This window comes from Pantherophis guttatus, chromosome 1, assembly GCF_059756535.1.
Source record: "Pantherophis guttatus breed Tessera chromosome 1, ASM5975653v1, whole genome shotgun sequence".
Classification (NCBI taxonomy): Eukaryota; Metazoa; Chordata; class Lepidosauria; order Squamata; family Colubridae; genus Pantherophis; species Pantherophis guttatus.
The window spans coordinates 244,787,354-244,802,591 of record NC_142063.1 but is presented as its reverse complement, the minus strand read 5'-3'; the positions used below and the strand labels follow the sequence as shown (position 1 = coordinate 244,802,591).

The following is a 15,238-nucleotide window of genomic DNA, read 5'->3' as shown; positions in this document are numbered from 1 at the left end:
CTTAAGAAAGCAGCTTGTGCATAACCAAACAGGTATTTCAGTGAAAAGAGACTCCCTCAAGTAACTTTCTGCTTCATTAACACATGAACACAAAGTAATTGAACTCTATTTTCAAGTGTAAAATTGCATCATTCATGGAAACTGAGTTTTGATAAGGAGATATGCGAAAAATAAATCGTTCGTTTATATTTAGGTACATAGAGATGTTTTAAAATTATTATCAATAATACTGGAACTTGGTAACAATTTGAGAAAAAAATCAACTTTAATCAAGTCTAATTACTGGTAAACTATTTCTGAAACTAAATACTAATTTTCCTTTGGGAACTTCACCACCTGCTTAGCTTGCAAGTTGCCTATTTTTTAAAATATATTTTAAGATGTATGTATGTATGTATGTATGTATGTATGTATCTATCTATCTATCTATCTATCTATCTATCTATCTATCTATCTATCATCTATCTATCTATCTATCATCTATCTATAATATTTCACTCCTAATAAAATCATTTGACATTTAAATTAAGATATTAGCACTAAGTGAGAGTGGGGAAAAGGTCAATAATTTTTATTTTTCAAATAATGGTTTCCAGATACCTTTTAATCATAGATAGTAAAGGGCATATTTCAGATTTTTAGGATTATAGAGTATATCTAGTTAATCTCAAAAGTTAAATAACATTGTGAAAAACAACTAAAAAGCCCACAATACATAAATAGATCTTAAATTAAAATTTTACTTGCAAAAAGATACTTAAAAGAGAAGACAGACAGAGCACAGACAGGCAGTGTTCACTTCCAGTATTTTAAAAACCAGTTGTTCCAATAGAAGATATCATCTCATTTGCAAAGATAAAAGGATGTGATAACCCTTGATCTTTAATAACTTTGTTAAAGGACATTTTGACTCGCAGCAAATTACAGACTCCTTGCTGTTTCCTAAAAAGATTACTACACTTACACTGTAGAAGAAAAGTCACACATAATTATAAAAAGGCAAAGAGAGGAAATAATTTGCAGAAGCCTGAGAAAAGGCTGACAGACTTATATGAAGAATATACTGAGAAATGAATAAATGAAGGTGACAGACAAAATGTGAATTCTACAAGCTGTTCCTGAGCATGTATATACTAAATTATTGATTTCTGAACCACCCATACAATGACCATATGCAATAACATTCTGAGTTCTCTTTGGACTCAGACACATGAATTTACATAACTACATTCATTCTATATTTGAAAATATATAGTGTTCTTTCTCACCAAATTACTAAGTAACTTTTAGATTAGTTCAATAATTAACCAGAAATCATAAGTTGGTTCATACTTAATGTTGGTTGGGGCAAAGCAGAAAATGGAATAATTTATATTTCTTATTGCTTATATTATTTTCATAACAGAAATATATACACACACACATCAAGGTAAATGCCAAAACTTAATTTTAAAGAATATAAAAAAATAACATAAGGGAATGAAGGCATTTGTGATTCTATTTTGTAAAATTGAATGTTGGCTTGAAATGAAAAGGTTAAAAGTGTTCAGTCTTTTAGACAGAAGTGCATGTAGTCAAGAAACTCATACAAAATTTCCTTGGGTCTCGAGGTCTTAAAAACTTTAAAAAAGAAAAGCAGTCCAAACTGAATTGAAACTACTCTACCCAGATTAAAAGAAAATGTTGTTCAGGGAAAAAAACATTCTATTACTCTTTTTTTGATGTTGTATATCAAGGCAACAATGGATTCTTGATAGGCCGATGTCATCTTGCATCATTATATGCTTAATTTTCCTTAGACTTTAATGATAAAATGTATCAATATTTTGCAGGTCTTTAATTTAGGCTAAAAATATTTCTGTTTTGAAGTTCTATGTACCTTTTTTATTATTTATTTAAGCCGTTAACATCAGTAACAATAAAAATAGGAAAAGCACCCAAAAGGTTAAGAAGGTTCATATGTCTAAATAACCCTCAAGGTATTGCATTCAGGAAATTACTTGTGAAAAAGAAATCTTGGTGAACAATGTCCTTATAATAAGGAAGAGAAAGTTAGTGCTGCCTTTGGGGGATAATTCACTCTCAATAACTTTTGTAGTTCTACATCAATTTACATGCCCTACAATTCTAATTTCTAAGTACTGTAAATATATATTTTAAATGCTATGCATCGCAGACCTGTATCTCTGAGAAAGGGTAAAATTAAAAGACTGTATAATTCAGAATTGCACTTCTGTTGAAACTTCTGTTTCACTCTTTCTGTTCTATTTCATATTAAACAAAACTTTACTGAGCATCTTGATTTAAAAAAAAAAGTTTTACAATGTTGACAATATCCTGTTTTGCTAATTTTAAGAAAAGTAGAAATAAGTAATCTATTTCTACTTGTTTTGTTATTTTAATAGGATGATCAATTTTTGTGGACAATTACATTTTTATTAACTACTTTTTAAAACTAATAATTTTATTAACTTCTGCCCTTTTCAGTATTATTTTGGATGTTATAAATGCTGTAAAATTAGGAAGTTCCAAAAGTTTATTATAACATGCTAATTTCCAGTTTCCTTCTTTGTACTTTAGTCAGTTACATCCTGATATAAGTAAACATGCACTAGATAATAGACTCTTTGAGAACAAACAAAAAAAATTCAGAAGAAAAAGGAGAACTGTACAAGCAGTTTCTGGCTATGGCTACCTTTTAGTGAAAACTTGCTAACAATGAGCAAGGTTGAAAGGTAAGGTGAGTAAGATACTTTTCCTTGCTCTTTTCCCAATACTGCTGAGACTGTCTTGGCCAATGTAAAATATGCAAACAGCTAATTCTCTTTAAGGATCACAATGTTCATTCTAAAATGGTCATATTGCACCAAGATCTGTAGTTGCTGTAAAAAATAATTATGCTGCCTCAATTCCTGCCATCTGCAAAACAGTGACTAGTAATATCAAGTACCATACCTTCTTGTAGGATTGCTTTAAGGCTTTTGTCATTCATTCATTCATTCATTCATTCATTCATTCATTCATTCATTCATTCATTTGTTCGTTCATTTTTATAGCTGTCCAGCTCAGCCAAGTGACTCTGGGACTTGCAATTCTAAAACTATAAACAGCTAAGACAATTAAAAACAATTAAAACAGCAATTGTTTTAACCAACTAATAAGAAACAGGGTCCTTAACACATTGATAGGCCCAGGCTTGGGTACATAGCCAAGTTTTTTAAGCTTTATGAAAGCCAACAAGGTTGGACCATACTAATTTTCGAGGGATAAATATTTCGCAAAACTGGGACTACAGCAGAGAAGGCCTGTCTACCAACAGGCCAATCAATACTCTTTGAATGATGGGATTCTGCCCAATCTGCTGAATGCAATTGGATGGGTAGAGACTCTTGAAAAATATCCCGTTATTATTTTATAAATAATTCAAGTCAGGAAACACACACAATACTCCTCCCTCCTCCTTGAATATTATTTTATTCAAGAAAATATATTTCCTATTCTAATCCTATTCAAATTGCCCTGAATGCTGTTTCAGAATCTTCCCCCACTTATTTATTTTATCCTTTATCCAAAAATCATGTTATCTTTTGGGCCTGCTTACCAATGTTTCCTGTTATTTATTACATTTACATTCTGCTTTTCCTCCAAGCAGTATACATATCTCACCATTTTAACTATGGGTTAGGTTACACTGAAATAGAATACCATTTCCCCCCCAAAATAAGACCCCGTCTTATTTTATTTTTTTTGAACCTTGGGCTTATTATCAGGGGATGTGTTATTTTGGGGGAAACAGGGTAATCAAAATCATCCTATAAATTTCATGACTTCATGGATATTTGAACTCATGTGCCCCACACTCCTAGTCCAATTTTTAAAAACATCACATGACTACATCTTGCTCATTGGTAATTTTTGTTACTCAGGAAATGTAAAGTGTGAGTTTATGTGGTGTTTAGGACTAGACAGTACTAAACTGAACATCCACACATTTTTGCTAGTATAGTAACCTCTGAGCAATTGGCTTATGTGTGCCATATGGATGAATGGAATTTTTTTTGAGAAATCAACAAGTTGTCACAAAATAGTAATATAAGTAGTTTCCATTTTCTTTAACTGGAAATATATTTGGGATCCACTTCCCTTAGGAAAACTGTAGCAAAATTCCATATTCTTTGGATTATTTAAAAAAGGGAACTTAAAAAATATTGAACACATTTTCCAAGATTCATGCAACAAAACTGCTCTTTTGGGCAATAGATTTTTGAAATAAAAATATGAGACTAAAACTGTATACCTTTTTTTTCCCTATCACAAAGGCTTTTTAAATGCCTTAACAACTGGATATTGTTCTCATCCTTCTTTTTAAAGTGAGGGAAAAAGAGGCTTCAATTTAGAAGCAGGGAATAACAAAAAATAGAATGCCACTATAAAGATATATTAATATATTAAATAAATATTTATTTAAATAATAAATATAGGGATATAAAACATGAATTCTTTATTTTGTGAATATTACTGCATCTAATAGCAACTTTCTATATGAAAAACACATTTCCTACTTTGTTCAAGTATATATTTATTATGTGAGAAAAAGAATTCAGTGTACATAACGAAGCACACGTCATATTGCTATCTAAGAAAAAAGAAAATAAATTGAAACTGATTTTTTAATTTGGACTTAATCTCAGTCTAATTTTTTGAGAAAAACATGTAATCTAAAAATATGTCTCAATTAAAATGGAACAATATTCTCTCAACAACATACTTATAGATCGAAAAGAAAGCTACTATTAAAAAGAAAAAAACCAAGCAGACTTTTTAAGATTCTGACCAGTAAGTATTTCTTACATACTTTGTCATTTTTATATTTACTACATTTACTAAATGAACATTATAGCCACCTTAATAAAAACATATGTTCTATTTCATGAAAATCAACTAATCCACCTATCCTCTACTGGAACCAGGGAGAAAAATATTTCTTAAATATCTATTTGCAATGTTAATACATATTTACATGTTATTATTTGGACAAAGTTTTTCATTTGTTAGAGGCAGGCCACTGATATATCTATATGAAGTTCTGTCTGAATAAACTCACATCAAAGCTACTTATGAAATTCCAGATTTTTCAATACTCAAAACAAAATATTGTATAGATATTTTAAAGAATATTAAAGATATTGTAAAGAATCATTATTACAAAATAACAGTGCTACCTCTAGCTAAGAATTTAGAATTCTACCATGATAAATATAACATTAATTCCATTTTGAATGCTATGTTTCAAATCTAATAAAAGTAGTAAATCATTACTCAATAAAATATAATTTTTAAATCTAAATAAGAATGGATATTAAAGTTATCATACAGATTTTGAGCAAGTCATGGATTTAATAGTTACAATATCATTTAAGAAACCTTCATAAAATATTGAGTTTGCATCAGGAATCTTTAGGATAAAATGCTGCAGTTTAAAGTTTGCATCTACTTAACTGCCACAACTTGCAAATTTAAATAAATAGATAGGGGAAAACAAAGTGTTTATAAAGTACCATTTGTCACAAACTAGAGCCAGAAATCTAAACTCAATTTAACACTCACTTTCCAGCTGCTTATTCCCATAGTTTTCTCATACTAATTTATTACTAATACATTACACTTTTGAAATATCACATCAGTAGTTATGAATTAAGTTATGAATTTCTTGGCACTGACGAGATATACTTTTAATATAGCAAGAGCAGAAGAATGTAAATTATATACAAGAAGCAAATAGAAAAAATATTAAGTAGGAATGTTTGATTAAGTCCTGTTGGATTTAACATTATATTGCAGCATGAAGTACAAAAATGATTGTTTTGGATAGTATTATTTCAGATTATACTGATTGTAACTTTTGTCAAATCTCATAGTTATTCCAGTCAACTATTTCTGAAACAGTTCATTTATGCAGAAAAGTAAATGTCATACTTTAGTTATACAACCATTGATGTTACCTAGGAAGCATTTATTTTTTTTAAGTAAACATTTAAAATAAATGTACTCAAGCTGTTTTCTGAGGATATCTTTTCAACAAAAGATTAAATCCTACTCACTAAACCTTTCTCTCAAATTCAGGACTTTTAAATTTATCAAGTATCAATAATGCACGTCTAAACTGGACATCAAATACCTATGGAAGTAGTAGAAGAGGCTATAGAGCAAGAGCAGCAGGAAACATCAATTTTGGAAAATGAACTATTCCTGTTTATTATTAGGTAGATTGAAAAAGAAATACCTGCTTCTGGATTTTAAAATATACGCAATATATTGCTCCTCTGAGACAATTATTATTTAAACTATATTCATTCTGACGTTAGATTTTACTTTCTTGTTCAAGACTTCATGGCTATACATAATTATCTGCTGAAAACTTCCCTGAACCCGAAATTTGATATACATTGGACTTCATAGCAACACTTTTAATAAAATTGATCCCTCAGATTATGAAGTATGAATTAACTAAGCAAGTGATTCCTAAATTGCTAAACCCACTTGATCTTTGCAAAAGCTAAAAAATTATCATAAAAAATTAATGCCATTCATTTTCATGGTGACTTCAGCTCTTCTTACATCATAATAGCTATGAACTGAAAGATGTAAATTATTTCAATTCATGGTGACTGTGATAATTTTTTTTTAAAAAATGACATATTTTCTTAATTAAGCAGACAAATCTGCTTATATGCATGGCAATCTTTAAACTCTTACATTAAAAAAAACTGATAATAAAGGGGCTGTGAAAATGAGTGTTTAGAAATCTTTAATCACAAATATGCTACCAACATGAAACCAATATATCACATCTGGTAAGAGAGACAGAGGTGAAGTGTGTCTAAATAAATGGAAGTTACTATTTAGGTGCGATTAACCACGTCTGACTTTAAGGAGGACAAAAACTTTGAACGGCTTTTAGTGGGATTATTAAAGATATGATTAATGAAATGCATGTCTTGGTCTGAAATAAATTCCAGCCAAAGACTGCATAGCTGAGGTGAGCGTGGGAAGCTAGAAGATCCACCCTTTATTCACATATATTTCTGGAATGTGAATTAAAAGATCAATCAGCACAACGTTAATGTATTGGCAAATATGTTGAAGTACTGTAAAACACTTTAATCCACAACAAGTAGGAGACCAGACTGCTCTGATATTAGTCTTTCTACATCCATTGCTTGAAATAAAATTAGGTATATAGTATTAATAAAGCATAAAATGCATGATTTCTATAAAGTCTGTATAATTTTATAAAGAACCCAGCCAATATAATAATAGATCAAAAGTGAGGAGGGATATTTTCCTAACTTCTAAGAAACTAATATTAGGTACCGCGTTTACTCTCTTCATTTTCGTATGTGCTCTATTGCAACTTTCAGTGTAAGCATTTGCTATAAACTGCAAAATGATAACACCAATTTATTAAACAGATCCCTTGATTTAAGCAAGTCTATGCCTCTCATTTAATTAATACATCCTACCCATGGCTTCTTTCTGTAAGCCATAAATTGTTGGCAGATAAACGATGCATTCAGAAAAGTCAAGAACATGAATCAAAACAGATGCTCCAAAATTAGTTGTTAGTTGTCTGCTCAGTGGAGCATCCAAGTTTTGATGGCAACATAGTCCAGGGAATTTCACAAGCAGGTTGTGAACAGATAGGACCCCACTTCCCACAAACCAACCAATCAACCACATTAGAATACAGTACTTAACTTCCTTACATTGCAACCAATCAAACACAGCATGTATTAAAATCTTTTGTTAGAATAGCATGAACAATAATTATAATAGCAATCACATGCCTGGTTGGGGCCAAATTCTTTTGAGTTACTTCCATGTAAAGGGAATCAAATTTGTGGCACGAGAATAGTTAAAAATCTTATTATTGCAATATCTATCTTTTTTTCATGTTTAATATATGCCTTGAGGATTGAAAAGGCAACTCGAGCATTGAATAATCTGAAAAGCAAACATTTAAATTTCTAAGGGTGGGGGAAGCATGTGCAAAGAAACTGAGATAATAGCCAAAAACTGTGATCCATACGGAATAGAAATTATTGCTCAATTTTTAAAGACAAAAATTACCTACATGTTTACTTAAGAAGTGAACAGAAAATAATTATTGCACTGTTTAATTCTAAATAGGAAAAAATGGTTGACTTATTGTGCTTTCACTCAAGTTAAATAATGTATAAAGATATTTATAGCCATATCAAACAACTGTTTAGACAACCTATCTATTATTCCATTTATTCCAAAGTGCTTTATTCAGAAGCTCCTGTTGAAATCAGATAGACTCTCCCTCAGAAACTGAAATACTTTCACTATATAAGACTGTGCAGTTTTTCTTCGCAGATCATTACTGTCTGCCCAAGTGATTATAAGTTCCTTAACTGTCACTTAAAAATGTTAACCTTTTCAGTCTCCTATTATTTTTAATTCCCATGCTTTTTGGTATTGTCTTAATACATTTCATAACATACATTTCATTTGAATGGTTCTAATAGCAACTATAGAAGATAAATTACAGGTGTTTAGTCTTTAGCGTTATGATTTAGCAATCAATTAAATACTTAAATGCAATTCTATTAAATAAGATAACCCCTGAGACTAGCAGTGAATATTGTTAAGGGCAACATCTTAAATTTATCTGCAGAGCAGAAGTGGGTACTATGAGATTAAATCGGGTATATTGAGACTAAACCGATTTATTACTGCATGTACGTAATTTCAGCCAGTTGAGAAACTACTCTTGTTTCCCCCAAAATAAGACATCCCCTGATAATAAGCCCAATCGAGCTTTTGAGTGCATGGCAATAAGGCCAAGTGCTTATTTCAGGGCTCAAAAAAATATAAGACAGGGTCTTATTTTCGGAAAAACATGGTATTGTATATTTTTGTATATTTTATACAAAAAAAATTATGTTATTAGAATTGAACAAAAATTTTTTATGAATGTTATCACATAAACAAACTTTATAGAGTTCAATGGAGTCACTCTCAAGTGACTAAGCACAAAATGCACAGTAATTCAACTATATATTAGACTATTTTATTTAACAACATATTTGCCTGTTTTCTATTAATATTGTTCCAGGGGAAAAAATCCCAACATTTTTCCAAAAGTTAAATAAACGTAAAATACTGCATTAAAATTGATAGTGAGAATAAATCAACAAATTCCATATAAGCATATATGGAAAACGTCACTGTAAAACTATTTAATCATGATGGTACTCTCCAATTGCAGCATTAACATTAATCTTTTGTGCAAACAGCTTGAAATTGATTTGACAGTGAGATTTATCATACAAAGTCTGAATATAGATGTACAAAGTATGAAGATGACAGGCTAACTTCCAAGATAGTAAGACAGGGTTGCAGCTTCATCACAACTACTGCATGTTGAAGACTAGATAGCTAATATTATTCATAGCATTTAATATTGCTTAAACTGGCATTATGCCTACATTCTTTACCTCAATATGCGAGTTCATTTGTTGCTGGCAGACATAAGCAGCCATGTGAAGAAGTAATAAATGAAGGCGACTTAACTGTAGCTGAACAAAATGTAACAGATAACCTTTACAGCACATACCAAGAATAAAAAGTGTCACTTTTGCCACATAATGAAGCTGCTACAGTATTTTATTTACCTTAATTTTGCTACATTTTTTGTATATAGATTCATTGGCATAATGCTACAAACTTTAACATTAGATATTTTAAGTATTTAAATTTTAAATAACTATGAAATCAATAAACCTGCTTGTTTGTTGAAAAAACCATAGTAGAATAAAACTATTGTTTTTGCCTTCCTAATATATGAACTTCTTCAAGATATCCTTAAGTGTAAGAATTTTTTAAAAAGTAACATGTAAGTAGCCATAGGAAATAACCTTGATTTTTAATTTTAATCAATGCCTTACCTTTACCAAATCTTCTTTTAAAGCTTTCAAGAACAATCTAAAGGGAAAGGAAACAGATTCCTAATGGAATAGAGTTCAGTTTGGTTCCAAAAATCTTTCCTAATCTTTCCTTCCCCCAATAATTAAGATTCTCTAAAGTGAACTATATAGACAGGAATATTTTCATTACATAATCCTTTTCTCAAACAAAGCAACAACTTAACATTTCAAAATCCTGCAAAAAGCAAACAAAATAACCATTGTTAAAAGCTTTAAACTCATGTACAAATTCATAACCAAATTTAATACTTAAACTGCTATGTCTACCATGTGGTCCAGCCTACCCCCAAGAATGGGAATTCCCTTGAAGGTATTAAATGCTTTTGTTTGCTCTTTGCATAGCTAGGTAAAACTACCACCATTTCTATTTCTCTTTACAGATTGAGCAACAACAGTTACTTAAGCTTTGCCACATTTGAGAAGTTAATCTTGGGGGAAAAAACCTACTTCTCAAAAACTTTCAGATCTAACAAACTTTGGTGGCAGGTATTAAGAATAATTGAGTTAAGATTACGCACTGCATTTTCTGAAGATTAGAATAAACCCTGTTATGCCAAAACAATCCTCCACAATTCCAGTTTATTCCTTATACCCCATCTCCAATCCTGCATGTCCCACCTGCTTCAAAATCTAGTAGGATTTCAGGCAAGGAGTTAAAAAAAAATCTTCTCAGTTGCTCCTTTTTTTCAGGTGGCTTCTGTTACCTTCTTCTCCTTCAGTATGCAGCTTGAACCCTGAAAAACAAACACATCTCCTGAATTCAAAGGCTAAGGTAATTCTCTATCAGACAGCAAGTCTCTGAGTCTGGTTACACAAACATACCTTCAGTCAGGTTGGAAAAAATAGGTTGGAGAAACCTTAGAAACGAAAAAATCAGAACCCAGATGATGAAAGGGGGAAAAAAAAAGAAGAGTTCCTGCAATGCTGTTTTGGGGGTGGATTTTTGGTGAAGACAAAATAAAATGGGCTATGAATAGACTTGATTTTTTTTTAAAAAGAAGACACAATCCAGAAACGTGGAAGTCACAACTTTCCCCGCCCCCCCAAAAAATGCGATCAATGAACCCAGTTTCTGTAGGACTCGCTATCGGTTAAGTTGAGCGAAACGCTGAACTTTAGGAAAAAAAAAAACAACCCCCCACATAACTTCACAACCGTAACATTTAAGGAGACCTGCAAGCAAAGCACGGGTTTTAAAAAGTAAGATCCTCTCCCAAGTATGTATATCCTATAGTATATCAGCCTAAACAAGAAGACCCAAGCCTAATGCTCATCTTAATACACAGATTTCCTCCCCGAGGTTACTTTCAGGATAAGCATCGATACTTCCTCTCCGCCCTCTTCATCCTCCTTCCCCCCTCCCCCCCACCTCCCCATGCATCCTTGTATTAACCCACCGGAGCAATTTACCTTTTTTTTTTTTTTTTACGTGGCTGAATTGCAGGAGTAGCAAGACTTCTGTTTCATCTTCCTGAGCGACGTCGCCCGGCACGTGGAAAACGAGAACACCCAAACGCTATTCGCAAAACGGAGCAAAAAAAAAAAAAAAAAAAAAAACACCCCAAAACACCAACAACCCGCAGGCGGCAAGGAGGAGAAGACGACGAAGGTGCGCAAGGTCGCTCCGAAAGTGTGTGAGGGGGGGGGAAGGGGGGAGCCAATCCCGGAGCGGCCGCGGATGCCTTAAGAAAGCCAATGCCGCCGCGTATTCCAACGGCGCGCAGCCGCCACCTCAAACACGGGTGGGCGAAGGGCGCAGTCCCCAGGCAGCGGCGTGCGTAAAAAAACAACAAAAAAAAAAAACACCACCACCACCAACAACTGAGGAGCCGGGTCTCAGAAAGTGCCCCGCGAGCGACTTTCTCCCATGCCTTTTTCTCTTAAACGAGGAAGTTTCCCTCTCAAGACTCCCGGTCTCTCCGGGCAGGGACCCCTGCGAGCGTCAAGCCTCGTGGGTGGCGCGAGTGACTCCCTGAGGGAAAGGGAGCCAAGACCGGAGACACCTACGCGCGCGCTTCGCTCCTCCACTTTGCCTTTTTAGTGCGCGCGAGGGGGGGGGGAGAATGGGTTAGTTTTTTGTGAGGGGGGGGCGGGTAAGGACAGGGAGCGCTCCAAGATCCTCCGCTGACGAGCTCGCCCAAACGCCGCGCTCGCCCCCCCTCCCTTCGCTGCCACTGTCAGTCCATTTAGGAAAGGGGAAGAGGGAAGAAAAAAAAAAAGAGAGAAAGAGAAATCAAAAAGAAATCAAACTCTCCCCTCTACGGACGCACGCAACCCCATACGCGTTCTTTTTTCCCCCACGGCCCCCTTCGATTGGGCAGTTTCCCGTCTGTCACGTGCCCCCTTTAATTCCCCCCTTCCTGTTTTTTTTAAATAAAAAAAAAACCGCGTCGTGAATCATTCACTTTCACTTCGGCTCCTGAAGGCTCCATCCTGAGGGGATGATTGGGGGGGGGGGGAGGGAGGAGGAAGGGGAGGGTTACAGCCCAGGGAGGTAGTGAGGGAAAGAGCTTTATTTATTTATTTATTTATTTTTGTGTTTTGGCTGGAGAAATGATGCTGAAGCTTCCTTGGGAAAGAGGTGGGTGTGGTCATGGTCATCCTCTACATAAACAAGCCTTCATATATTATAGCTGTAAAATAAACTACTGCAATTATTGCTACATTTTTTAAATTGTATATTGGCCTTGAGAGGTCTTTCCTAAAATAAAATATTTACCACTGGAAGCAGGGATATTTTAAAAATAACAGGAGAATCGCACTTTAAAAAAAAAACAAAAACCTGGAATTAGAGTTAAAATTGGATAGACTTCAAAACTGGAATTACGCTTGGGTAAATTCAGGGTAGGATTAAAACAAAATCAAACAAAAGGATTCAACGATTAAACAAAAAAGCTGCTAGTTTAACCATGTCATGTGAATAGCTTGCATGCTATTCTAGAGGTGCCGCCATGTGGAAAATTATGGTGGCATTGCACTGAGGAGTAACTCAGTATCCTGTAATTCCTGAAGCTGTGTACATTTATTAGTTATTTACAGTATTTGTACAACAAAGATCAGCATTTCTAAATCTCACAAGATATGTAAGGTATGTGCTGGCATTCTGAGAACTGAAATCCACTAGGTGCTAAGATTAAGCAATGCTGGTATAGAATATTAAAGCCAATATGACTATTGCTTTGTGAACTTCTTAGATGTCATATCTGCAATAAGCCAACTTTATAGTCTGTCTTGTGCAAAATAGCCTATGTGGTTAGTTTATGGTTCAATGTACAGTATTGGTTAAGTCAGAAAAATAGAGCTTTGACAGGCCTGGATTTCTTTCATACTGGGATGGGATCAGATACTGTGCAAAGAAAAATGCAATTTATTTAGATATTGATTAGTACAAAAATTATTGTCAGGATAAATTTCAGTTAATTGTTGAACTGTCATGATTTCTATGCCTCATTTTAACAAGTGTTAGTTATTACTATCATGAAATATGCACACTTTGCTCTTTATGGGTTAACGTTTTCAAGAAGGCTTGTATTCCCATGCATCTCTTTTCTAAAATCTTCTTTCAGACTATTTTTTTAGGACTGTATATTCATTTTATTGATATAGGAATATATGCTTGCTAGGCAGTATTTTTTTTTAAAGTGTGCCTTCAAGTCTATCATGATTCTTTCTTTTCTCCAAACATAGAAAAATAATCTCCAGACCAGTGGTGGGTTTCAAAATTTTTTACTACCGGTTCTGTGGGTGTGGCTTGGTGGGCATGGCATGACATGGCTTGGTGGGCGTGGCTTGGTGGACATGGCAGAAGGATACTGTAAAATCTCCATTCCCACCCCACTCCAGAAGAAGGATACTGTAAAATCTCCATTCTTTCCTCAATCCAGGGGAAGGTTATTGCAAAATTCCCATTTCCTCCCAATCAGCTGGGAGGCAGAGAATAGATAGGGGCGGGGCCAGTCAGAGGTGGTATTTACCGGTTCTCCGAACTACTCAAAATTTCAATTACCGGTTCTCCAGAACTGGTCAGAACCTACTGAAACCCACCTCTGCTACAGACTGAAGTAACAGCTATTTACAGAACTGTAAATAGGATTTTCAGGATTGCACACAAATTCAGGTTTGAGAAGATGGAGGTGGAGTGGGGATGAATTGAGGAAAGTTTAGTTCTTCAAAAAGTAAATTAATGGACAGTTTCTGGAAGGTTTCCTTTTTCTATTGATGAGATGTTTATCTCTATTCCCTTATGCTTTATGTGATAGAAATTATTTGGAGCTGAAATACTTTATTAGATTGCATTTACAGCTGTCTCCATTGAGGACACCCAATGATTTGTCCTATTTTCTTGGAATCTTACATCCTTGCAGAGAGTTACTACTACTAGAGAAGTTTCAGCACACTCTGCTAAATACTTACTAGTAAATTATGTAACCCATATTTAGAGTAAGGTTCCATCTGGCCTAACACTATTTTCAGGATTGCACACAAATGTTTCCAGCATGTGCATTTAAGAGAAATATACCAAACACTGTCTGTGTGGCCTGGATTCCATAATTGTGAGATAATGTTTGTGCTGAAATGGCTGTGATTTTTAATGTTGTGGATATCCATGTGAACTAAATAATTGATCAGTTTTATATAATTATATCTCCACCATGTACATACTTTTTCCAAAACTCTAGGATACCAATAAAAGGAAAAAAAAATAGACAAGTGCAGGGAATAAGAAGACACTTTCAACAATATTTTTTTAAAAAAAGAAATAAATGCCAATGCATTAATAGCTTTCTCCATATTGCAGCCCAACAAAATAGGACATACTCTTCTGGGTGGAAAAAGAAAATGTTTCAAATATTCCCACAGTTCTACAATAAGTTTTATTTTGATATTCCAAACCAGCCTTCCTAGACAAGTAAGAGCTGAATGAAGAAGAGCATGATATTACTTACCCCTATAGATTCTTGGGAAGAAAATAAAATAAGACTCTATTCTGATTTCTTTAAAAATCTTACTAAAATAATTTAGACTTAATAAAACATTAAGTGGTAATTAGTTACATTTCATATGTTGTACTTGGAAAGAATATAAATGTATAGAAAATAACTAAACATTTTCATGTTGTGATTTTCTAACTAATTGAAATGTTTCATTTAAAAGCATCTGGCCAAGATAAAATCATTACTATTGCTACCATATTGCAGGAAAGAAACCTTAATCTTACTTAAGGC

General features: G+C 33.6%; 1 protein-coding gene and 1 long non-coding RNA gene across 4 annotated transcripts in view; one reads left to right on the top strand and one right to left on the bottom strand.

Moving 5' to 3' along the window:
• Positions 1–12,448, bottom strand: part of PRDM1 (PR/SET domain 1) — a 116,652-nt gene extending 104,204 nt beyond the window's left edge. Inside the window, exons 1-3 of one of the 3 annotated variants that reach the window (XM_087882609.1) lie at positions 11,424–12,448; positions 10,632–10,747; positions 9,975–10,011 (exon numbers count right to left, since the gene is read on the bottom strand). The gene's annotated coding sequence lies outside the window, so the exon portion shown is untranslated. Of the gene's footprint in view, positions 1–9,974; positions 10,012–10,631; positions 10,748–10,835; positions 11,328–11,423 lie in introns of those variants that run through there. The other 2 variants (XM_034409089.3, XM_087882610.1) reach the window with 2 other exon arrangements.
• LOC148116813 (uncharacterized) lies at positions 10,729–11,529 on the top strand. The gene is made up of 2 exons (XR_015731391.1): positions 10,729–10,785; positions 11,458–11,529. It is a non-coding gene; the product is annotated as an uncharacterized LOC148116813 (long non-coding RNA).
• Positions 12,449–15,238: the final 2,790 nt, after the last annotated feature.